The sequence below is a fragment of the Phacochoerus africanus genome, chromosome 1, assembly GCF_016906955.1.
Source record: "Phacochoerus africanus isolate WHEZ1 chromosome 1, ROS_Pafr_v1, whole genome shotgun sequence".
In the NCBI taxonomy this organism is placed as follows: Eukaryota; Metazoa; Chordata; class Mammalia; order Artiodactyla; family Suidae; genus Phacochoerus; species Phacochoerus africanus.
This window is the reverse complement of record NC_062544.1, coordinates 31,204,764-31,231,118: the sequence shown is the minus strand read 5'-3', so window position 1 is coordinate 31,231,118 and position 26,355 is coordinate 31,204,764. Positions and strand designations below refer to the sequence as shown.

General features: G+C 42.0%; 1 protein-coding gene across 2 annotated transcripts in view; it reads right to left on the bottom strand.

Moving 5' to 3' along the window:
- ZNF366 (zinc finger protein 366) overlaps window positions 1-26,355 on the bottom strand; it is a 343,082-nt gene that overhangs the window by 46,944 nt on the left and 269,783 nt on the right. Inside the window, exon 8 of one of the 2 annotated variants that reach the window (XM_047792838.1) lies at window positions 24,031-24,129. The gene's annotated coding sequence lies outside the window, so the exon portion shown is untranslated. Of the gene's footprint in view, window positions 1-18,029; window positions 18,241-24,030; window positions 24,130-26,355 lie in introns of those variants that run through there. The other variant, XM_047792753.1, reaches the window with a different exon arrangement.

Here is a 26,355-nt window from a genome sequence, read left to right as displayed (position 1 = left end):
TATAATAGCAGAATAATAATACTTTACATATCAAATATTTCTAGCTCTTCTTCTGAGCATATGTTGTACTTCCCTATTCCCTTTATATGTAGGAATGGCCAGGTGATTTGTTTTGGCCAACAAAACGTAATCGTGAGTGACATGTATAATTTCCTTGTGGGATCCTTGAGAAGTAACCATGATTCCTGTAATTTTCTTTCCTTCTATCATAGCAGCCTGAAACATTTCCAGTAGCGCTGTTCTGTTAGCACTGGTCCTAAAGTTAAGATGACCTAGGTTAAAGCCATGGTAATGTAATGGATAAATCCTTGATTTCTTTCTTTTTTCTTTGATTTTTAAAGTCATGGTAATTTGGAGGTTCTTGTCACTGAAGCATTACCTAGTCTATCCTAACTAATACACTGCTTCATGGATCTGGGAAAAGATTACAAAGAGATATCTAATAGTAATATGCATGGCACATAGCAAGTGCTAAGTAAATGCTAGTTCTTTTCTCCTTTACTAAAGTTTTCTGCTTTGTGATCCTTCCCAGCCCTTCCTTATCAGCCCTGAGTTATGTTACTCTTGACAGTTCTTTTTTTTTTCTTTTTATGGCCATACCCATGGCATATGGAAGTTCCCAGGCTAGGGGTCTAATCAGAGCTTTAGCCACCAGTCTACACCACAGCCACAGCAACACAGGACCAAGGCCACATCTGCGACCTACACCACAGCTCACAGCAACGCCAGATCCTTAACTTACTGAGAGAGGCCAGGGATCGAACCTGAAACCTCATGGTTCCTAATTGGATTCATTTCCGCTGCACCATAACGGGAGCTCCCAGATAGTTCTTTTCATTTTGAGAAGAATGAAAATAAACTCTAAGACTTCTTAAAGTATTCCCTCAATCCTTTTAAGAAGACAAGAGAGCCTCTGAGTGGAGCAGAGTTGGGAGTTCTGTGATGGGAAGACAACCACCTCTTCGCAATTTGCAAAAGGGAAAGGAGTTAAGTGTCTTATCAAGGAAATCAGCCAGAAAGTAAAACAAATGAACCCCTGCAAATTTCCAACCACTGAGATAATAGTAACATGCTGAGGAGATCAGGAACTCCACCTCCCTCCAGGCCAGAGAGTCAATTAAAGGAGAGTTAGAACTGGATCCCATGAGTTCCTGATCTACTCAGTACCTGGTTTCCCAGCATTTCAGCTAGAATGAGGAAGGTGGCCAGACCTCAAACTTACAGCTTTTTCCTCACTGGCTTCTTAGGAGGCCTGTCTCTTCCTCCACCCAGTCTAGGCTGTAGTTTCATGGGTCTGGGAGGGGAAGCCAATGGGCGTAATCATTAGTGACCCATGTAATTAGGCCATCAACCTAATACCTTTTACCCACATTGGAGGGAAAAAGTTCCTATTTAAAATTACTCTAGGAAGTATTCAAAGAGTAAATCCTCATTGGGCATTTTAGAAGGCAGTCATTTGCGCTGTGGTTCTCTAAATTGTTGAAACTTTTGAATAGGAGAAGGAAGGAGGAAGGGAATATATGCGAGGCAGAGGTGAATAAGACCTCTACCTCTGAAGTTACTTCCAGAAATTAGAGGCAAACAAGATAGCTCTATTTCAGACCCTCCAGTGAGAAAAGAGACATGCAGAAAAATAGGAAAGGTGACAAAGGGAAACATTCATTCAAAAGATTCATATTAAGCATCTCTGGAGGGACAGTTACTGTGCTGGACAGTGGTAAGAAAACTGTCATGGTCCTGACTTCCTTAGGGCAACAGCTGCTACTGCTCTTCTGTGAGGGTTCATTACAGAACTTCAATATCCCTGCCCACCCCAACTACTAGTGGCCAAGAGTGCCCCCCAATTGCTGTGATAACCAAAGGTAGCCTCCCTGTTTCCAAAAGCCTCTAGGGGTAGGGCGGGGGGTGGGGGTACTGTGCTATTCCCAGCTGAGAACTACTGAACTTGAGTATGATAGTTGCTGAAGGTACTATATCAGAGAGCTCTCAAAGAGGCATAAAGCACCCCAGTGAGGGTAGAAGGAGCCAAAGTCAAGCCCACTCTGAGACCCCCTCCTTCCCTCTGAGATGGCACTTGCTATCTATATCTTGTCCTAACTCATGGACCTGATGGTCCAGAGGAGGCAGAACTAGATTTGAGGGGCTGGGTGCTCTCAAGAGACACTGAATTTAATTGGAGTTTGTGAAGTAAGTAGAATTATTTGAAGAAAGAAGAGGAAGCTATAAGGGTTGGGGATTGGTTAGAAACAACTCCTAGACCTCCCTGAATAGTAAATTCGTTGGCCTAGTAGATGTTAACAGAGGCCCTTTAGAGCTGCCCACAGCCCCCCAGAAGGAGCTTAGCTGGCTAAAGGCACATCCTGTTGGAATTCATTTTGCACTGCCACCTTAGGGGTCTGGCACATACTTTAGCAACTCACAACCTGTCTCCTCATTTTTAGGTTCATTGATAAGAGAAAGGGAAATTAACATTTATTGAGTACCTATTATGGCCAGATAAAGTGCTAGAATGCTCCAGTGCTATATCATAGAGAGGCTGAGTGTGGTAGAAGCAGCACAAACTTAGAAGTTAGGCACGCCAGGGTTTGAATTCGAGGTCTTTCACTTACCAACTATGACCAGTTACTTAACCTCTGAACCTCAGGTTCCTCATACGGAAAATAGTGACAAAGAAAAGAACCCCCTTGCAGAGTTATTATGATATTTCATAAAATAAGACATATAAAGCATCTAACCACCACAAGAAGCACTCAGTACATAGTAACTATACTAGTATTTGGGCTTCCTAATGACATTGGTAAGAAGATATTCTCATGGTTGTAAAGAGGAAGGAGAAAGACCCAAAACAAGGTTAGGGCTAAAAATCTAGAAAAATAATAAAGTAAATCAGTAATTCTCATTCCAAGTTGCTAGCTTTTTACTCCAGGGCTTTTCTTCTGGACCTTTTGAAGGAAAATCCCAGCAATTACTGCAGCCCTGAAAGGGGGCCTGGGAAAGCCCAGCTCTAGAGCACAGCAGCCAATTATTGGGATGGGGGGATGGGGGCATTCTGGTCAACCCTCAGGGGTAGTAACCCTTTGGAAAGTGCACAGAGGAGTGCAACCTGTTGGTGAGGTGAAAGCTACCCCTTACTGAGACGGCTGACAAACCCAAAACTGGCCTGTTAGGAAGGAGGTGTGTTGGGGGCCTGGGGAATTGATAGCTTATACCTGCATATTTCAAAAAGCTGATACTTAGAAGGATTGGATTTGTTTTGTGTGGTCCCAGTGAGGAGAAACAGGGCCAGTGGATGGAGGTGACAGGAAAGCATATTCATCTCCATTCAGTAAATGGAACCATTAATTCACCAGAAATTTCTGAAGGGCTGAGACTGGGTTTTATTCACTTGTGTGTCCACAGTGCCAGCACAGAGCCTTGCCCACATGGGACAGCAAGGAGCAGTCACTTCTGGGATTGTTACTGCCTGGTCTTGGGAAAAGCAGCTGATTTGGAGAAGCCAATGGTCTCTTTATTGGCCCATCTGCCTGAGGCCTCTGTTAGAAACAGCTAGGTCAGGCAGCGGTGACACACAGGTCAGCCCGTCTTTTAAAGTCTAGCAATGGATTCATTTCTCCTACATTCAACACCTCACTTTGCAAACACTGAAAAAAAAAAGAAAAACAATAAGTTTCTATCCAGCTCAAAGTTTGTTTATGGAGTACAGTGAACTAACTAACTATCCCTGGGATGATCTAGAAATTTTAAGCTAGATAAACACTGAGTCTGCTACGAAAGGTCATTCTAACTCCCTTTGACCCTCTCATAACTGTGGTCCTCAGCATTTTGATTTGTAGCAAGAAATCATCACTTCTTTCATCCTATATAGATGGTCTACTGGTCTTGTTTCCTCTCACAAGTTTTAATGAGGAATAAAGCCTGTGCTGGACAACAACTCCAAGGCCAAAGTCTTCCTGACTGATCCCTTAAATGTATATTTCGACAAGACTGATACACAAAGTTGATTGATTTGTAAAGGCTACTGAACCAGAAGATATAGAAACATCATCATCTCTCTAGCCTGAGCTCACTGAAGCGAATATGCCCAAATGTAGCATCTGCATAAAAGCCGCTGTCCTAACTGCCTGCCTGTGACTAAGGAAATGTAGATGAGGAATTACATATCTAGAATTGCCCTTTCTTCCTATTCCATGTTTTCGCTTATCCATTAACTCATCTTCAAAATGTCTATCGAGTTACAACTATGTGACAAAAAGTGACAAGTGGTGCCTAACACAGCAACCACATTTACTGAGTGCTTCCTATGTGACAAGAATGTGTTAAGGCATCACATGCATTAACTTACATGACTGTCATAGAATCCTGTGAGGTAGGCTCTACTGTTTACCCCATTTGACTCTAGGTAGCAGTTTAAGAGTGGAAAAGCTCATTGCCACCAGAAGACCTAGATCATTCAAAGTACCTACCCGAAATTCATTAATGAACCCCAGCTTTGGTTTACAGATAGTGGTTCCCAGGTTTTTCAGCATGATTTCCTTCGTAAATTTCAGGAAGAAAGAGAGAAAGGAAGAAAGGGAAGGAGGAAGAAAGGGAGGGAGGAAGGAAGAAACACATTTTGCAAATCCCCAGCAAGTTGGAAAAAAATACAAAATAACCGAAAGCTATTTTTAATTCAGTAACATTTTAAATTAATTTATATTTTATTGCCACAATAAATCCAGATTTTTTATGCAGAAGTACATATATTTTCAAAACATTATTAGTCATTGTGCAAACAGTAGGCACTTGATATCTAAACACAGATCTCTTGACTCCCTGGAGTAACTCTACAAACCCTGGAAATTTATAGAACTGGGTGACTTTATCTTCTCTGAACCTCAGTTTCCTTATCTCTAAATTGGGGATAAGAGCTTTTTCAAAGAATCTCAGAAAGAATTTATGAGACCAACAAGAATTTGGAGGACTCTTATCCTAGAGACAAAAATGGCTACGAACACGATCTCTGACAAATATGGTTCCAATGTAGTTGGGGAGAATTGACACATACGAATGTATTAATAGGCAGGGCAATCCACTAAGCTAAACTATGCCTTCTGGAATCTAGTTCTAAAATTTGATCTGATAATGCATAAGGCAGTGAGTGTGTGCAAAGGGGGCTCACTATAAACTTACACACACACACACACACACACACACACTGGAAATTCAACTCACTTAAAAGGTGTCAAATATGTTTTATTGCTATTGGGGGAGGGCTGCTCTCTGTGGCTCAGACACAAAGTTACAGGGACCCATAGGCTGGCTGAGTTTAGATACATCCCTTCTGTGCTGCACTGAGAGTGAAGCTGGGGAACATGATCATATACACATCATGGTTACGAAAGATTTTTCGTTTGGTTTGGTTTGAAGCTGCAACTCGTATTTATTGAATGTCTACCACGGAAAGGAAGTTATACAATGGCCCTAATATTAATATTTAATGATATTTTTATCCAAATATAATTTAAAGCACATGTATCATGCAAACTGAAACTTGCTGCTGAACTCAACCGGCTCAACCCCCCGCATAATGTCACAATTTTACAGTTTTACAGCCTACATTCATCACATTTTCAGGATATAACTGACTCCTGGGGATAGAAGTTTGGAATGATATTGGCTTAGGGACAGCAGAAATTACTCCAGTCTCTCCCTTCGGGTTGTTAAATTGAAAAAATAAAATAAAATAAAAATAAAAAGCCATTGCATCACCCCAGGACTCCCAGTTCATGGACCTGAAAGGACACATCTTGACAACTTAATGCCTCTCTTCCTCTCTCCCCACCAGCAAAGCTCCAGAGCCCATGAGCCAGGGGGTGGGGGGGTGTTCAGATTAATAATTAAAAGGGCTAACATTTACTGACTATTGCTATGAGGCAGGCACTGTGCTAAGGAATTACACGAATTATCACTCTTTTTGTTGTTGTTGTTGTTGTTGTTGCTATTTCTTGGGCCGCTCCCGCGGCATATGGAGGTTCCCAGGCTAGGGGTCGAATCGGAGCTGCAGCCACCGGCCTACGCCAGAGCCACAGCTACGCGGGATCCGAGCCGCGTCTGCAACCTACACCACAGCTCATGGCAACGCCGGATCGTTAACCCACTGAGCAAGGGCAGGTACCGAACCCGCAACCTCATGGTTCCTAGTCAGATTCGTCAATCATTGCGCCACGACGGGAACTCCCGAATTATCACTCTTAAACCTCACAACAAACTTTAAGAGGATGGTGCTGTTTTTATCTGTCATGCAGATGAAGAAATTAAACTTCCTAGGATCACACCACTGGCAAATGAGAGGGTGGGGACTTGATCTCAAGCAGCTGCCCCCAGGACGTGGGTTGTAACCGCTCCTCTCTACTGCCTTACCACTCCCCTCTCAACCTGGTTTTCTGAGCTGCCTTCTTGCCCTAGTTGACATCCATATTTTACATATTGCCAAGACAATGGGGACCCTCTACATTGAGAGGTAACAGAATGAGAAGGAACAAAGCCATTGGTTGTGGCTTTATATGTGGCATTTGGTGACATGCTGGCAGGGAAAGGACAAGAGGCATGTAGACAAGTGTGAAATGGCCATCCTTAAAGAAATTATCAGAGCATGGAACTTAAAATCAGAAGCATCCTTAGAGATCAAGTTGTCTGACCCCTGCAATTTAAAGTGAGGAAATAGAGGATCAAACAGTTGCCAACAATCACAGAGCTGGTGTGGCATTCAAAACTTCTCTCTCTTGGGAGTTCCTGCTGTGGCTCAGTGGGTTAAGAACCCTACTAGTATTCATGAGGATGTGGGTTCTATCCCTAGTCTCGCTCATTGGGTTAAGGATCCAGTGATGCTGCAAGCTGCAGCGTAGGTCACAGATGAGGCTTGGCATTTCTGTGGCTGTGGCATGGGCTGGAGCTTCAGCTCTGATTTGACCCCTGACCTGAGAATTTCCATATGCCACAGGTGTGGGCATTTAAAGAAAGGAAAAAAAAAAGCTCCTCTCTCCATCTCCCTTCCCCTCCCTCCTCCTTCTCTATTTTTGATTGAGTACAAAAAGATATACAGTGAAACATTTTCCCTCACATTGCTCTTCCCAACTCCAGCCAGCCCACTCCCCTGCCCAAAGGTAAATTCTAGTAACAGATATATTGTACCCACCTAGGGATAGTCTATCCAGTCAAAACTATGCTTTCTCTCTCTCTTTCTCTTTTTTTAAACAAAAAACAACAGCATCCTATACACTGGAAAAATCTTGCTTTTTTTTTTTTTTTTTTTAACCTAACTGTATAGGTCAGAGATTTCTCCATGATCAGAACATATAGAGCTGCCTCATTCTTTTGTTTTTCAATTTTTTTAACAGCTTTATTAAAGTATAACTTACATAATATAAAATTCATGCATTTTAAATTGTTAGTGTGATGGGTTTTAGAAAATCTATATAGTTGTGCAATTATTACCAAAATCCAATTTTAGAATAATTTTATCACCCCCAAAAGTTCCATTATGCTCATTTGCAGTCACTCACAGCTTCCACCTCCAGCCTCGGGCAACCACTAACCTACTTTCTGCCTGTATAGTTTTGTGCTTTTCAGAATTTCATGTAAATGAAATCATGCAATATGTATTATATATTTTGGCTCTTTAAATACTATAGTATCTGGCTTCTTTCACTTAGCATGGTGTTTCTGAGCGTCATCCACACCGTTGCATGTAACCGTATTTCCCTTCTACTGCTGAATAGTATTCCATTGTCTAGATACACCACCTTTTGTTTATCCACTCACCAACTGATGGACTTTTGAATTGCTTCCAGTTTGGGGCTATGGCGAATAATGCTGTTGTGAACTTCTGTGTACAGGTCTTCCTGTGGACATTTGATTTCATTTTGGGGGTAGTTTCCCAGAAGTAGAATCGCTGGTTTGCATGATAAGTAAATATTTAACCATTTAAGGAACTGCCGAACTATTTTCCCAAGTGATAGTGCCCTTTTACAGTCCCGCCAGCAGTGTATCAGAGAACTAATTTCTCTAAATCTCCAACAACATTTGGGGGTTTCAGTCTTGTTGGTTTTAAACAGTTTACTACATGTGTGTCTCACTGTGATTTTAGTTTGCATTTTCTTAATCTATTGGTCTTGTGTTTTTTCATGTGCTTATTTGCTATTTGTATATCTTCTTTGGTTAATTATGTATTAAGACTTTTTGCCCAGTTTTTTAAATTCGATTGTTTCATTATTGAGTCATTGAGTTCTTTATATATTCTGAAAACAAGATCTTGATCAGATCTGTTTCGTGAATATCTTCTCCTAGTTTATGACTCGTTTTCTTCATTTTTATAATAGGGTCCTTCTTTTGAAGAGAAAAATTTTTTAATTTTGGTGAAATCTGGTTTATCATTTTTTTATTTATTGTTTGCGCATTTCATGTCATAACTAAGAAATCATTGACTAACTTAACATTACAAAGATTTTATCCTATGTTTCCTTTTAGAAATTTTATCATTCTACCTTTTACATTTAGGTCTATGATCTATTCCAAGTTAATTTATGTGCATAGCAAAGAGCCTAAGTTCATTGTTTCTTTTGCATATTCAATAGTTCCAGTGCATTTGTTTCAAAGGCTTTCCTCTCTCATTTCATTACCTTAGCACCTTTGTCAAAAGCAGTTGCTCCTATACTTAGTGCCCATTTTTGGACTCTATTCCTTCATTCTTTTTTTAGGGCTGTATGATGTCTCATTGTTTAGATGTACTGTACTTAATTTAACCAATCCCTCTCCTATCGATGGACAATTAAGCTATACCCAGTCTCCTTTTTTTCTTATCTTGCATTGTAGATATGTCTTTTTTACATCTTATGGGTATATCTGTAGGATAAATTCCAAGAACAGTCCTTTTGCATTTTGACAGTTATTCACAAATTTCTCTCTATAGTAAAATCTTACTAATTCACTCTTCCACAGGCAATGTATGGCAGTACTCTCCAGATTCCTAGAAACAAACATGCTAACAAATATTTCATGTTTCCTTTCATCAAGTACGTAACAAATGGTAACTATAATTTTAATTTACATTTTCTTATAGAGAAGTAGAATGACTATCTTTTACTTTTTACGTGCTTAAGAACCAACTATATTTTATGTGAAATGTGTTTCATGTCATTTTCCCATTTTCTGGTCATATTACGTTCTTTGTGATACATGTTAAAAATGTCTTCCGCAATTTTTTGTTTGCCTTTTGACCTTGTTTATTGAGTTTGGGCCCTGTAGAAGCTTTTCTATCTTAATGTATAATTAATGCTGAGGCTTCTTGATAAAACTAGAAAGACTTTTCCCACTATGAGATTCAAAAAAATAAATCTTCCATTTTCCTATTATTTTTATATTTTTATTTTTAACACTGAAATCTTTGGTCTGGAATTTATTTTAACTTAAAAAATAAAGAAGAGATATAAGTTTGTGTTTTTTCCCAAATAGCTACCTAGTTGTGTCAACATCATTAGTTACATAATCCAACCAGCTCCTCTGATACACCGTGCTATTTTTATCATATACTAAATTTTCACATGCTTGTGGGTTCCCTGACTTGCCTTCTATTCATGTGTCAATGAGCACACTCAAGACTCTTTGACTCCAAGTTTAGCCTTCTCTCTTGTGTCACTTACATCTCAAAACAACACTTTATGAATTTCCTGCAATAACACCCAAGTCCTCTCTCAACTTCTCCCCATTGCCGTGACCTAACAAATCCAAATTCAGAAAAACAGAATTATGATCATAAATCTGTTAGGAAGTATAGGGGACTGAGAATCAGATATATTCTTGAGTCAAATAACCAATTTGGGGCTAATCCATGGTTTCCTTCCATAAGAGCCAATGTTTGTGGATGGTCTGTGTGTTTATACACATGTGTGTAATGCACATATGTGATGTACAGAAGAGATAACTTTATTAAATAAGCCAACTCCCCCTCCCCCCAAATCCACATTGGTTGAAGATCAAATACATTTGGTACTTTATGTCCTAATCATTCTGGGATAAGATCTGCTCACAGCTCAATGTCCTTCCTGGATGCAAGCACTAAATACGTGATACTGAAATTTCTCTCCTAGGAGGCTCAGAAAGAACACACGTGTAAAGAGTGGGATGTCTGAACACTTAGTGGTTGTGAAGACACAGCAAAGTGATATAGTATTGGGCTGCACCTTCCTTTCCAAAAACAAGGCTCTCCAGTCCTTTTCCAACATCCTCATTCAGACTCTGGGCCCAGGCTGCAGCCAGGAGACAAGAATTCTCTGTCCCTGGGGACCTAGACAGAACCAGAGATGGGGGAACTGTGCTGAGACATGACTGCAGGGGGCAGGAGGCTGCGGACAATGTCGGAGGAGACCCACTCCGTACTGGCTATCTCCTGAGTGTCAAGAAAGATGATTCTGGGAATAGTTTCTCCTTTCCCAACTCTCTGAAACCATCCAGTAGGAGTCAGGATTTTGGATATGCCTAGAAGTAACCTTGTAGAACATTTTGCATGTTCTTCACCCTATGAATTCAAGTTCTAGTAGTTCAGGACCCCATCTTGATGGATTAAGTATGGTGCTCCTTAGCACCTTAGAAGTTTTCAATATGTACCTTTTTAAAGGATAATGCTGAAGGTCCCCTTTGTACATTTTTTAACTGAAAAAGCTAACAGGAGTGGAGGTGAGGGGAAAGATGGTGGGGACGAAAACTACCTGAATTAGAAAAACAGCAAGAGACAAGTAGTGGCTTTGTGGTGGGTGTTCTGTAGTGACAACGCCAAGTTCTTTCTCTCTCTGCACTTCCCATGGAAGAAGGCCAGAAGACCTCGATTAAGGGGGAGAAGCCACCATCTCCATCCAGGCAGGGGAGTTTTGTCCAGGCTGAAGCAATCCAGAGGCTATTCCAGTCCTCTCCCGGGCTCTCTTCCGGCCCTGCTTCCTTTCCCCACCCCTCCGACAATAGCCCCCTCTTGATTTCTGTTCTAAGCGAGAACGGTGAGTCCCCGGTGCAAAGGAAGTTCTAAGGATTCTTTCAAACTGGGAAGAGTGAGGGGTGTGTGCTGGCATCTGCTCCTTGGCAGCCATGCTGGAGACACGGGGTCCCCCTCCCTTCTCCCAGAGGCAGGTAGCAGGGTTTCTTGTTCCCCTTCTTTGGCATTCAAAGGAAGAAAATGGTAGAGTACCTCTTTTTCCCAGAAAAATTGGGAGATACTCTAATTTGTACTGCTGCTTTTAAATATTTTTTCCAAACTGCTGAAAAAGCCGAATACCTTTTTGGAGTGATGTCCCCAAAATACCTGTCATTCCCCCCACTCAGCCTTCCTTACCCTGAGCCAGTAGCCTGTGGATAGGCAGTGCCTTCATTAGACTGCGAAAGGCCTAGGAATCCACTCCAGGTGATTCTGATGTTTGGTTCCCAGAACCCACTTGAAAAATAATGCCCCAGACCTTTACTCTCTGAGATTATTAGGGTCCCTTGGTGTGGCATTATCTTTCTAGGTGAAAAAACAAAAATCATGCCTAATATTGCTCAGAGCTGAATAGATTTGTCTAGTAATACCACTCTCCAAGAGGGAGTTATGTTGTCTTGAACAAGGTCAAAGTTTAAAAAGGGGCTTTGTAACTCCTTGGAACAGGGACCTACATTCTGAAATCAGTCTGTAGACACAACAGGTGAAAACCCTAAGGCAGTGCTGCTCACATGTGAGTGTGCATCCGAATCACATGGAGATCATGTTCAAATGCTGGTTCTGATTCAGAGGAGCTGGGGGTACAGCCTGAGATTCTGCTTTTCTAACAAACTCCCAGGTGATGCCAGGCTGTTGGTTCCTGGACTCCATTTGAGTAACACTGCCTAAAGGGATACTTAATTCGACAAAAAAAAAATTATTACCTGCTTTGTCCTTAATGAGAAACCTGAAAAACAAGCAACACCAATCCAGTGACCTTGAGCAAATCTCTTACTTTCTCTAGCTTATCTGTTAAATGAGCTGGTTCCTCATCTCTACAATGGGGAGAATAAAGCACCTACTTCTTGGAAGGGGAGGGCTAAGTGAAATGATGTATGTAAAGTGCTTGGCAGGCCCCAAACTTGGAAATGACTCCTCCGTAAATATTGCAGGGGCAGTGGGTGCTCCTGTGGTTATCTCATTCTCCGTTAATAGAAGTGGCTGTCACAGAATGAGGTCAAAGTGAGGCCATAGCAGATCACAGGAAAATAGGAGAAAGGGTGAGAATGGCTTCTGTGTGCCCTGGTTCTTGGCACTAAAGAGATTTGTTTTATCAATATGAACAGAGAGGTTTTTTCAGTTCCTATCACGAATAATAGAAACCTAGGACCCCAATGTTGTAATTATTTTTATACTTATATTTACCACTTTAAATTTGCCAAATAAGTGCATAACTGCCTCAGTCCAGTATTTGTTCATTTTGGCCATCTCCACTGCCTAATTATATAAAGGAAAGGGTAGTGTGAGCCACAAGGATATCGCATTTCCCTCCCTGAATTCACTCCTTGGTGTTTGTGTAAACTCAGCCCAAGTGGCATCCCTTTAACTTGGATTTACAGCCCTGCCTATAAAAAACCAGAGAGCACTGAGCATTTCCTACAAGGCTAAATCCTGACTCACAAGGAAAAACAAATGACCACTCTCTCTCTCGCCAAAAATAATGTGCTAACCCATCATCTGCCCAGAAAACAAATGGAAAATAAAATGCAACCAACAGCCTTTTCTGTGTCTGTATCTGATAAATGTTTATCTCCCAGGAGCAAGTGAGTGGGGTCCTTGCCAAGATGATACATTAATGTGCATGTAGCAGCCGCACATGGGTAATGGTGGGAACAAGCCATAATTCCAGACAGTTCAGAGGGGGAACAAACATGTCAAGTTGGCAGTCTGGCATTGTCCAGATCCCCTAAAAGTATGACTAATTGTTTCACTTATTAATTGCTATATTTGGTATTATATAAAGATAGCCTATTTCACTCTACAGCCCACATATTTATTGTCATCTCTTCGACAGATATTTTTTGGACGTCCATTATATGCCATGTGCTACTCTAGGCCTGAGGCATACAGCAGTGAACAAAGGCCCTGTCCTCACGGTGCTTACATTGTAATGAATTTATATATTATACCTAACTTCTGAGGAGGACATGGCCTATGGTCATACGACCCTGAACACACCCAATCTCCTCTGATGAAGATATGTTTTTATTCTTTTATCTAGATGTCACTGTTTTATCTAAATGTATTTGATATTTTGAATAGTTAAAAAAAAAAAAAAAAGACCAGCCATCATTAGACCGTTTCTGAGAGCATACATCAAAATAGTTGTTGTCTCTCTGGAGTTCCTGTTGTAGCACAGCAGAAACGAATCTGACTAGGAACCATGAGGTTGTGGGTTCGATTCCTGGCCTTGCTCAGGGGGCTAAAGATCCAGTGCTGCCGTGAGCTGTGGTGTAGGTCACAGATGCAGCTCAGATCTGGCGTTGCTGTGGCTATGGCGTAGGCTGGCAGCTGTAGTTCCGATTGGACCCCTAGGCAGAGAACTTTCATGTGCCGCGGGCGCAGCCCTAAAAAAAAACAAAAAAAACGTTGTTTATTTCTGTCAGGTGGAGACCTGTGTACACTGCTGCTCTATTTATTAGCCAAATAAACATGTGAGAAAAAACTGAGCAATTTAGGTAGAAACAAAATCAAGGAAAACAGAACTTTTTCTATAAGTTGTATATTCTTCTTATGATTAAAGCAGATTTAACTTGACTTCTGAGTGCTGGTTTTTCAAACTACAGTATCAATCTTTTGGCTTTCTATGTCAGTATTAACTTAGGGACAAGGATCTAACGTCTAAAACAGGCTCAGCACAACCCACACTGTAAAAAGGTAAAAACAAAGCCAAAAAACTTATGAGATTGTGTCTATAAATATTTTTTAAAATGAATAGAAAAGAGTAATATCTACATTTTCCTTGATTAAAGAAGGAATGCATACTTACTATAAGACCCAAGTATTATAAAATGCATAAATCAAATAATGGTATTCATACAGAATTATAGTATTTATAAATCTAAGTAATTGCTCTTTTATGATTTACATATGGTTATAAAACATTGATTGGTCTCATCATATTGGTTGCATATTCCTTATTCCATAATACTAACAGTTTCTAGAATAACAATTTCTGTGTTCAAAACTAATTTCTAGAAAGAACATTCAATGCTAGATAGAAATTACGCTTAAAAGTATAGTTCTTAAAACATACATTTTAATGTCAGTGCAGTCCTGAAGAAGACAGAGCAAGACAGTGACCACTCGTTTTAGAGAATCATAGGATGTCAGCATCAGAATCTCTTAGATCATCTAGAGCAGTGGGCAGGGGAGAAGATGAGTATAAACACGCCCCAGGTGAATTCTGACACACACACACACACCCCACTTTGAGAGTCACTGATTTGGTCCAATCTCATCATTTTACCAAGAAAACTGAGGTTCAAGCAAGTGAAGAAACCTGTCAGGTCACATGTATAGGGGACAGTAGAGGTTGGACAGAAGAGAGCAGAAGTGTTCTGACTCCCAGTCTGGTCTTTGTTCTCCTGTTTTGAGCCACCTTAGAAGATACTTTTTGCACATTAGGGTAGAACAACCCAGTTGCAATTTGCTCTCCAAAGGTTAAGTTGTCTGAACAAGTCTCTCTTGTATCAGAGCCTCTTCTTCTAAGAAAAGAATCTCAAAGATTTGGGTTATTGTTGGTAGGTATTTGGTTGTTGTTGTGGTTGTATCTTTTGCTTTTAGAAAGTGGAGAGGGAAGTTTAATTAAAGACCTAAGTTAAAGTATCATTATTACTTTACAGACTAACTGGCATGTAGGTTTTACATTTCAGAGCAAGAGGAAAAACAGCAGTTGGATCAAATACGTGCGCGCGCGCACACACACACACACACACACACACACACACACTGGTGATAGGTGTATTCTATTTATTGGGGATAAAGTAAAGTGGCTCACTGCTAAAGTATTTGAGGAGAGGGATTTCTGAGTGTGCTTAGCCCTCACTGTGGGGGGAACATGTCACTTCAAGTCCTTCTCTCTCTGGCTGAGTCATGGAACTGCCAAGGTCTCCAAAAAAAAAAAAAAAATTCTCTAGCCCTTCACCGCCAGGGAAAAGGTCACCAACAGCACAGAGCTTGGGAACTTGGTTGGGGAAGTGGGTGAAAGGGACAACGCAATGTCTACGACATCATGTAGTCTCTTCAAACATTCATCTAAGTTGAAGAATTTTATCCCAAGACAAACTGTCCCCTCTATTGAACAGCTGGCATCTTAATCAGGATAAATCTGTCATTAAGGGAGGTGAGCATCAAAACATTAAACTCTGCTTTCCTTTGTTTTTCAAGAATTTGGGGTTCAGGCTAGCTTCACTCAACGTGTGGCCAACTACAAAGCTATGAGGAATAATTTTTGTTCTGACAGACTCTTGATATGGTATTGATCAAGGATAATGACACAAATTACCCACATTCAAAAGAGACAGTACTCTTAAGTATTAATATAAGACTTAAATAATTACAACTGACATTGGTTGACTCCTACTACTTGCCCTGCTTTGTGTTAATCAAGTTACATAACTAATTTTCTTTAATCCTCACAACAACTCTATTACATTGATGCAATTTGACATTAGGGGAAACTGAGGTTTAGAGAGGTTAATTACCTGGCTGAAGTGTCACATTGTAAGACGACAAAGTTGGAATTGAAACCTAGACTTGTATAACAACAAAGCCTGTACTTTTGATGCTCTGTTTGCTCTCATTTGGTTCACATCCCAGCACACAGACCTACAGGACACATCCTAACATAATTTAACATTTATGCGGCAAATTTGTAATTTAGTTATAGGTACTGTTTTGGTATAAATTAATTAATGCAACTTCTGTGTGTCAAATTCTGGCTCATTCCAAGCTGGAGTTCCCCTAATGATATCACAAAAGAGCCTGTGATGACCCCAAAGAAGAATCACACACTGGAAGTTTCCACAAATGCCAACTCATTCCTTGGAGCTGAGTGAAGACAGATTGGTAGATTGGTAACAACTGGGCTAAATTAGTCAATGGCTTTTTTCTTTAGGGAGCTGAATTTCCGCCCCCCCCCCCCCCCAGTATCCAACAAATATTCTCATGGCAATGACCTAACGACTTAAGTAGAAATAGTGAGATATATATATATATATATCAGACAGGCTTGAGGAGGGGCTGGGTTCTGCGCCATCGGCATACCCATTCTCACCTTACTTGTCTTTGGTCAGTGTGACTTTGCTGTCTTTTTTATCATATTGTGTTGCAGCTGACATTTTTATTCAATAAACCTAGTAAGAAAACGTTCTGTGATGTTGTTCTAACGGGGCATAAAATTAAATACATTATCCAGGGAAAAATGAAACTGAAAGAAGCAAGTAAAAATCACAGCCCTGAGTTTCGACGGGGGGTCACATTTGCTGATAAAAGATGCAAAATGCCCAAGCCAATCAGTCCTGGCTATGTTCTGACCAAGATCCATGAAATGGAGTGGCTAGCCTAGGTGGTAGGGGGCTGGAAATCACTTTTAACTGTTATTAGCATAATTTTGCCTCTTCAAGCAGGCAAGCGCTAATCACGTTTCTTTTCCGTTGCTCATTTCATAGTGCTCCTGAGAAAAGTCTCTTGAAAAAGGGAGAAGAAAAAAGAAGTCTAGCTAACGGAACAAAACCCACATAACAGTCCAGTTCTGTCATATTTTCTTATTCTTATTAAGATGATGGCTTGGTTTTTGAATAAAGATTAATTCCTTGATTGTGGTTAATGCACAGTCTGGCCAAATTATAAATGAGAGACCAGCTATTTTTATCACACTCTTCACATCCCAGATGACTTCAATCAGCAAATTTCATAGAAATGAATATAAAAAAACCCTCTGCCTGTCCTTTGTCTTTCACCCATTCGACACCTCTCCGAGCTGAATGATTAATATTAGTAAATACACACAGGCTTTCCAAGCAACCTTGCTGGCCTGTTTTTGACAATGTGATCATGGCTCCCTGGCAGCTTATCATGACGAGTTCTTCACCACATTATCCTGACAAATTTAATTGAAGCAAGTTAGACTTGTAAAAACCAGTTTCTGTAAAAGCTTGACTAGGTTGCTGTGTTCTATTTGGTGCTTGAAAAACCAGGCACGGGTAAATATTTTTCAACACCCAGCCTGGTTTTTTCACTCCTATTGACACAAGTGATCAATCTCAATCTTCCTATTCCAGTCGCATGTTGTTTTCAAAACTAAAGCTACATGTCCCCAAATTGTTGCCTTCTTTTGTGTGGCAGATGACATCCCCCACTGACAGTAGATAATAAATTTATGCTCAACCCCCATGTGGAACCTGAACACATCAGCACCCCCCCATGTAGCACATATCAAAAGGACATTCCCTTCTTTTTTTCCTCCTACTTCAATGGACCACGTTAAGATGCAGAATAACAATAATAAATTAACATTTCTCTTTTGAGGGATGCTGAATGAAAAGAACAAGACAAGGTGCCTCAATCTAGACAATGGGTAACAAAAACCCCAGAGCAAACCACAATTCTTAGCAGACACCCTGATAAGGTTCCTAGGATGCAATAGTAAGGAAGAGTGAATTCTCCAGTGAGACATTCCAGTGGCTCCTGGTTAACCTGGCCACCTTATCTGTGCCAAAATTCAGATTTAAGACAATGTCCTCCTTAGCCCCAAGGCAAGTCTATGTTCAGTTCAGCCAGCCTCAGCTCTGCAAAACATCAGAATTCTCCCCCCACCTTTAAAAAAAAAAAAAAAAAAGGATAAGTTTAAATTCTGGGCCATCCTTCAGTCGTACCCTTTGGTTAAGGATTCTACCCAGGAAGGCATTTTTCTATCAAAAGTGCCCACAGCAATATGCATCCCAGGGACATTGAAATGGAAGTAGAAACAATTGCATGGGTAACTTACCAGCTCCTGAGTCTGAATGGCTGCAGCAGCCCCCGTGCTTTACCTGATCCCTTGCCTCTCTGTCTCTCTCCCTTTCTCTCTCCCTCTTTCTCTTGTGTACAGATTGCAGGGAACTTAAAGAACTCGCAGGGACAGTGTTTCGAATGACTTAAGAAAGAGAACAGGAACAATACTTCGTTCTCTTTTTCTCAGATGAGTACCTTCGGGAAGAAGGAAGGAAGGGAGGGGAGAGGGAGGAAGTCAACAACCCTTTGCTTTCCTGAAAAAAAATAAGGAAACAGAAGATAGACATCTCATTTTCTCTTAAACAAAATGTTGGAAGGGGCAAAAAAAAAAAAAAAAAAAAAACTTTGAAAAAGGAATTCCTCAAATATGCTCTCTGCCCTGGGAGCTTTAAAGAGATGAAAAGCCTTACTGGCCTAGCCTGTCCAAACAAACGGTGTTCCAGAAAGGCAGGCTCTCCTGAGCTTGCAGCCTCTGGTATCTAGTTTGCAGAACTGACATAGCCAAAGGGGAACAAATCATGTCATGTCAACCTGAGCAAAGGAAGGTTTGGTCTGTTGTGCTAACTGAGGCAAACCGGCATCCCGTGAGGCTGGGCAGCGCACAGGTCAGCCGGGACACCTGGCTCTTCCTAGGCTCTTTGAAACACCAGTGCTGCTGCAAGGCTTCAGCTGGACTCGAGAGCCTTACAGTTCTTCCTGGATCAAATAGCAGATTTATTTGTTTATGGTCACTGAGCTTTATGCAATGGACCAAGTGAAGCTGTTATCTTTGTTGATGGATGAAAAAGCAAGCAAGCAAGCAACTTGCCACACTGCTGCTAGACATAGTTATCTGAGAACTATTGTTTATATTGTCCTATCCTTTACACATTCTTAATGCTTCTTGGATTTAGTCACCTCTGGAAAAAACTGGAAGGTGATTTCTAGTTTGTTTTCAAAATATGGACCAGGTCTTAGATAAGTCAGCTACAGTTTTTGAAAAGGGATGGGGAGGCTGAATAGAAGGAGAGAGAAAATTGTGGGAATATCCTTTACCAAGTTAGGGGTCCTAGAAGTTGTGTGGGCAGGTGTGAGCTCTGTTTAGGGTTTGTCGTATTAGAGGTAAACATAGTTTAAAATTCTCTGATTTGTGTTGGGTGTCTTATGCTCCTCTTTCATCTGGTTAAGACAATTTTTCACCAAGAACAGGAACCAGCAGTTTTGCAGATCTTTGTGGTAGCAAAAGAAAAACAGCTTTAAGTGCTTCCTTATTTCACCCAATTGTGAAAAAATGGGGTGGAGAGTTACACCTGAACAATTCAAGTGAATTCAGGGAAAGGATTCTGATTCAGTCTCTCTGTAAGACTTTTATTGAATCCTGTGGGCTATAAGATCATTCATTTATACAGTTTTCTTCCCCCATTAATTATCCATCAATCTATCTCTATCAAAAGGTGTGTGTGTGTGTGTGTCAAAGAGAACATATTACTCAGTAAGTTTGTACGAGCCAGTTCAGAGTCTTATTCTTTGCATGCCCATGGCACCAATACTGGCACAACACACGGCACTGGATCCCTGGCATGGGGGACCCAACCCCATCTACAGATGGGATCACTGACACCCAGAGAAGAGTCTCCACCCTTTGCCCAAGGTCACACACATCAGTGACTGAAACCCAAAGGCTCATAGCTCTAGTGCTCTTTGCCCTCTGCTGGCCTTCCTCTACATCCTGCCTTTGTAGAAATGGGAAGGAACACGAAAATGAAAATCTAAGAAAGCAAGAGAAGAGCATGAGGAACGGGGTGGGGGAGGGGTGGGAATGGAGGCTTGGGAAGCAGCAGCAATTCTGGGGGCAAACCTGTGCGTGATCATGAGGATCAGGAGGCGATCTGCTGAAATGAACAATAACAAGTGGGAGCAGGTGGGAGGGAGGGGAGGGCGAGGGAGGAGAAGGAGGGAAAGGCTGGGCTGGGCTTCAGAGGCCCCAGGCAGCAGAGGCAGTGAGGGGACTCAAAGAACAAAGCAGCTCAGGATGCACATGTCTCTGATCAGCTGGGGAAGCAATGACAGCAGCACGCAGCCCTTCCCATATTTGCACACCTCATGCAGCCTCAGGGCAAGGCCAGGGCTGAGCCCCAGGAGCCCGGTCAGAATCCAAAGGATTTCCCTTTCAAGTCTGCAGAATGTGGGGACCGTCACGTTGAGGCGTGTTGTTTTCTCCAAGGCGGCCGACCCGCCCAAAGACAGCCTGGATGGGGACATGTGCCCTCCTCCGAGCTGGATGGCTTTGATGTCATGCAGCCACCGCAGCCAGTTGGGAGCTGGTGGCGACATCACCTCTGGAAAAGCTGGAAGGCCATCTCCAGGTTTTCAAAATACTGGCAAGCCGCACAGGTCTTAGGTTAAGTCCGTCACAGTTTTTCAGCAGGGATTCTCAGCCCTGCCTGTGCCAAGCTCTTCCATCCACACAGCTCACTGTAACCCTCCTGGCAGGCTCACAGAACAGGCTTCTCCCTCTTTCCCTGCTCTGCCAAGCATATGGAAAGGATCCTCTAAAACTTGTAAAATTCCAAAGTCCTTCCCATCAGGTTTCACAGGAGAGAGGTCTCACCAGGTGACTCGGGCTGGTGAGGCTTCCTCTCCAGCCATCTCATGAGTGATTCTGATTCTGATGGATGATGAATGGATGAATGGATGTTTGTACTGCAGACAACTGAGGAAAGGCATGTGTAAAAGGGGACGAGCAGGTGAGCTCCACATTGCATTGGATATTATAGAGATCATTTCATTAGAGAGAGAGGGCTGCAAGCTCAGGGCACAAGGAGCAAAACCAAGGTTAAAATTTGATGAGACAAGAGCAGTGACCCAAGACTCAGACCCAGCACTGCAGAAACATGAGCTCTACTCAAAATGTCTTCCCACTTCTGAAGCATCTCCTGCTTCTGATTATCCAGAACCCTAGGGCTATCTGTTTACCTACTGACTGATTTAACCCTTGGCCATGGAGGGTGGGGAAGTGAAGAATGGATTGAAATATAACCCATGTTCAGAACAGTGCACAAACAAATGAGTGTAGACGTCAGTGGACTTTTACAAAATGAACACATCTGAATAACAGACACAGAACAGGAGTCCCCCCACCCCCCAGTGGCCCTCCAGCCTCTACCTCAAGGGTCACAGGGTCCTAAATTCTCACAGCTGACACAGATGCATATCACGTCATTTACATAACAAATGGCACTGCAATCTATTTGTGAGATTTGCCCCTACTGTTGAGTGTAGTTGTGGCTCAGTCACTGTCATTGCCGGAGAGTGTTTCATTCTGTGACTGTACCACAATTTATATATCTACTCTACTGAAGACGATGTTTGTGTTGTTTCTATTTCAGGGCCATTACCAATGGGCTGCCAGGAATATTCTCATCCCTGCCAGATGTAATGTCTTTTTAAAGCCTGGTGCAAGACTCATTTCTCTCCAGGAGGATTGTCCACTCCAGTGATTCACAACCTTTTGTTTGGTTTCTTGGCACCCACTTCCTCTCACATGGGACGCATGGCATACATTTTTTTTTTTCTTTAATTCAAATGGATTCAGTTTGAGGACATGGTGATGCCTTTGGAGATACTGGCAGAGTTCCCGAGGAGCTTCGGAATGGGTTGGTAGACATAGCTCTCACTTCCTGCTGCAACCAGGAGATGCTAATTCCTGCCACTCTGAGTCACGCTCCATTGCCTCCCCATGTCCCTTCCAGATTCTGTGGAAACTGGGACTCCCCTTCCTCGTGTGGGCTCCTCACAGACAGGCGACGTTTCATTATACGAATGTGCAGAAGAGATGGCCAAGTTCTGGGCCCAAAACTGCTTTGAAACTTCCTTTGTTTCTTTGATTTATTCTCTTCATCTTGCCAAGCCCTAAGATCTTCCAACTCCCAACTCCCCAAATGTGAGAACATTCATTTCTTTCTTTCTTTTTTGGTTTTTTTTTTCTAAGCATGAAAAGATGACATGAAGGATTACAAACAAGTTACTAAAGAAAGTCTATTTTATGCATCTAGTTTCCTCATTTGACAAGTGGAGATAATAACACCTATTTTTTGTAGTCTTAGGAATAAAGAAGAGCTAAAATCTTTCACACACCATGTGCAAGGCACTGTTCTAAAGACTCTACGTATCACAACTTATTTAATCAGCACAACAACCCTATGAAGTAGGTGCTATTACTGCCTTTTATCCTCCCCCTTTTTTTTTCTCTTTTTAGAGCCACACCCATGGCATATGGAGGTTCCCAGACTAGGGGTTGAATTGGAGCTGTAGCCGCCGGCCTACACCACAGTCACAGTAACACGGTATCTGAGCTGCATCTGCAACCTACACCACAGCTCACTGCAATGCTGAATCCTTAATCCACTGAGGGTGCCCAGGGATTGAACCTGTGTCCTCATGAATACTAGTCAGGTTTGTTTCCACTGAGCCATGACGGGAACTCCCTCCTCTTTTTTACTAGATGAGGAAACTGAGGCAGGGAGATGTTACACTACTTCCCAGTGTCACACAATTAGTAAGATTTCAAACCCAGGGGATTCTGGCTAAGAGCCTTATTTCAACCACGAAGCTAACTTACCCGGCCCTCTGAATAAACACTGCTTGTCACATAGTAAAAACTGCTCCCTAGAATTGGAGAACATGTTTTATAATAAAAACAGTAAAAACGTATAGCACAGAGGCTCTTTCAGTAACCATTTAGTGAGCATGTCTCATGGACCAGAAGGCCCCATGCTAGGTGTGGGTGATGCAATTATGGATTTTACTTCCTGGTAGAGAAGAGTCACTTTCAATCAAACAAATCATGCTTGGATGTCTAAACAATTACAATTTCAGCCACTACTCTGAAGAGGAAATCTAGCAGTTAGGAGAGCTTGTACTCAGGTACCAAATCTGGACAAAAGGTCAGGGAAAGTTCTTCCTAAGAAAATGATTCATAAACCGAGACCTGAAGAAGGAGCAGGCATATGCCAGGCAAAGATGGGGAGGCAGCAGCTCCTGCAAAGGGCAGCTGGGAGGTCCACATTCAGATTCTGAACTTGATCCTAAAATGAATGGGAAATCATTAAAGATTTTACACAGGAGCAGGGCATGGTCAGATTTGCATGTCAGAAAGCCTATGGTCACTGGCTGACGAGTGGCTGGCTATGGAGGGGCAAGAATGGAAACAGATGAAGACCTGTGAGGTCTAGTCTAAATCTGGTCGTGACAGAAAGGGCTATCAGGAGCTGCAGGGACCATGTTAGTGCCTAGAGGGGTCATGGGTGGCAAAGTCTGAGAGCCATGCTGGTATGTTGTGTGCTGAGAGTTTGCTGGGGAGTGAATATAGACAGTGCCTGGCACACAAAGAGCTGGCTTATAAAAGACTCACACTTTTGAACAGCAATGCCTTCTACCAGGTCCCTACCCCATCCCCCAGCTCTAGAGCCTCCAAAGCGGGGAGCCTATCTGCTTTTGCGCCACCCCCTGGTCCGCTTGCCTTCCCATCACTGTCCTCCCATGCAGCCCAGGCCTACATTTCTTAGCATTCGCCCAACAGAGTTCCCTTTCCTCTGGCACACAGCCAGTGGTGCTACCGACAGGCTGGTGGCATTCTCAAAGCTGGCCCAGGAGAGGTGAGCTGAGGGATAGAGCAGAACTCAGGGTTTGAGTTCTAGACTTGGGGAAAACATACTCTAGATGTTCTGTGTCAGGACCCAGGCTGAAATTCTCGCCCGGTCCTGAAAGGAAAGTCTGCTGTATGTGGTAGACTGGTGGCATTATGATTTAGTTACACTATGAAATTTTAAGAACTAGCCTGTGGACTTAATAACCAAGGAGCACCTGCTTTCTATAGCAAAATGCCTTCTGAGCACCAAATGTCTGATATAAGCAAGTAAGTATTTTCAAAGTGGGAAATGGCAGTAGATGTATTAAGAAGCACCTGTAGGTTTATCGTCAGGCCAGGTGAGCAAGCATCCTCCTCCAGTACTCACTTCCATTATTCAGCAGGGCTCCATTTTCCAGTCTTCCTCCAGAGTGGTTGTGAAGGCCTTTTCTTCCACTTACAGGTGCTCTCCAAGCACCCTAAGATCCTACGTGTCAATGGCACAGAAGAGACAAAAAATTATTTTTATACATTATATTAAATATTAGAGTTCCCCTTCCTTGATAAAGTTGACCAGCAAGTCTCCATCATTATTTTTCATGGCTGTCACATCTTTCCTTAGTTTGTACCAAAGCCAGGATGTTTACAGCCTTGAGAAAATAGCACTGAGCCTTGCTCCATGTTGGGTGATTCATGATCCCCTCAGAGGTGGCTGATTCTGTTTGTGCCTCTACACCCTCAGTGCCAAGTTCTGGCACAGGAACATCTACCCAATCTTCCAAGACCATGTTGACCAGATCTCTATGGTTTGCCTTGTCATCTCTCCAGCCCTACACGGGTGAGACTCAAGGTTGCTGAAACCTATCTGCTTTCCCAGTCATCTGGGATCCAGTTCACATGAGGGGTCAAACTTCCCCCTTCTTCAACCCTATTGCCACACCCTTCAGGCTCCTTGGGCCTAGACTGGGGTAAACTCAAATGTTAAATGAACCATGCAGGTTCATATGTAGTGCAATAGGATGTGGTGGGGATCATGGCAAATCAAAGAGTCCATGATCCCACCTAAAGTGCTTTGTGACCATGTGAGAACATAGGCCGAGTGTGACCAGATCTTTTTTTTTTTTTTTTTTTTGCCATGCCAGCAGCATGTGGAAGTTCCCAGCCAGGGACTGAACCCACACCATAGCAGCCACCTAAGCCACTGCAGTGACAACACTAGGTCCACTGCACAGCGAGAGAATGCCCAGGTCATCTTATTTTTAAAAATAATCCAGGAATCTGATTTTTACCTGGAATTTTTTTATTTTAAAACTTTATAATTGAAAATAAACAGTTTTTAAAAGATATTAAGGAATTATTAATCTTTTGGGATGTAACAATGGCATGGTGGTTTGCTTTTAAAATATATATGATGAAGTATTAACAAATGAAATGTGATTTGTTTAAGATTCCACATGAAAAATGTAAAAGTCAAACGTGAAGGGAATCTGAATTTGATGATTTTTAAATATGCCCACAAATTCTCCAATATTTTTCTCCTTGAGAAATGGGGTCTAATTCCCCATTGCTGTGTTCTTCTAAACACTTGCACTCAGTCATTTGTCCCTAAAAAGAGGGAATAACACAGAAGTGATGGAGAGTGACTTAAGGGGTCAGGTCTTAAAAGCACTGAGATTTCCTCTTCCCTCACTTTCAGATTGCTCACTTTGGGGGCAGTTAACAGCCACGCTATGTGGAAATTTAACTAACACGTGGAAAGGGCCACGTGGGCAGGGATGAGGCCTCCTGCCACAGCCCAGTGACGACACCATCTTGGCAATGGATCATCCAGCCCAGTCAGGCCTTTGGATGACTAGAACACTGCCACATTTCAACGACAATCTCACGAGCTCCTGAGCCAAACCACCTAAGCGAAGCTGTCTCTGAACTCCTGACCCACAGAGACTGTGACATAATAAATATATTTTTTTTTAAGCCACTAGACTTCGGGTTAATTTGTTATACTCCAAAAGATGATTAATACATTAGCCCCAGGGAATGCTAGTGGCAACCATAGTTTGACTCTGAAACTCAACATGTCTGTTAACGGCTACACATACCTCCACCCACCACCAAATAAAGGGGGTCAGCTTTAAAGGATCACATGCTTATCCTGTCCTACATGGAATTCCTGAGAAGAGAATGTATTAGTGACCCCTGATATCAATGTAAACGGGCTGTAAGAGTTCAGCTTACCATCCATGCTATTGATTGGTTTATTTCTCACCCGCATGTGTCAGTGAGTGGAGGTAACACTGACTGGGCAAGTTCTCTTTTTTAGGTGTCTCTTTTTGATAGATTTGAAATTGTTAGGGGTTGGAAGATCAGCAGCTAGTTTGTTTTACGGAGTGGCACAATTTCTACTTAATGTTATGAGTGCTTGATGAGTACAAGTTAATGCTTCTGAGAGCTAGATATTGGGAAGATTTTATTTTCTTTAAAGAAAAAAAATTGACAGAACACTTAGACCAAAAGTAATCTTACTTAGAAACTAATGCAGACAATAGAATGTTAAGTTTCATGGGAACCCAGACTTTGCTGGCTCCTTGCTGTATCTCCAGTGTCTGGAAGTCACCTGGCACATGGAAGCTTCTCAACAGACCTTTGTTGAACAAATGAATGAGTGAATGAATGAATAAGACCAAAAAGAAGAGGTTCAATTGGAGGAGGGTGG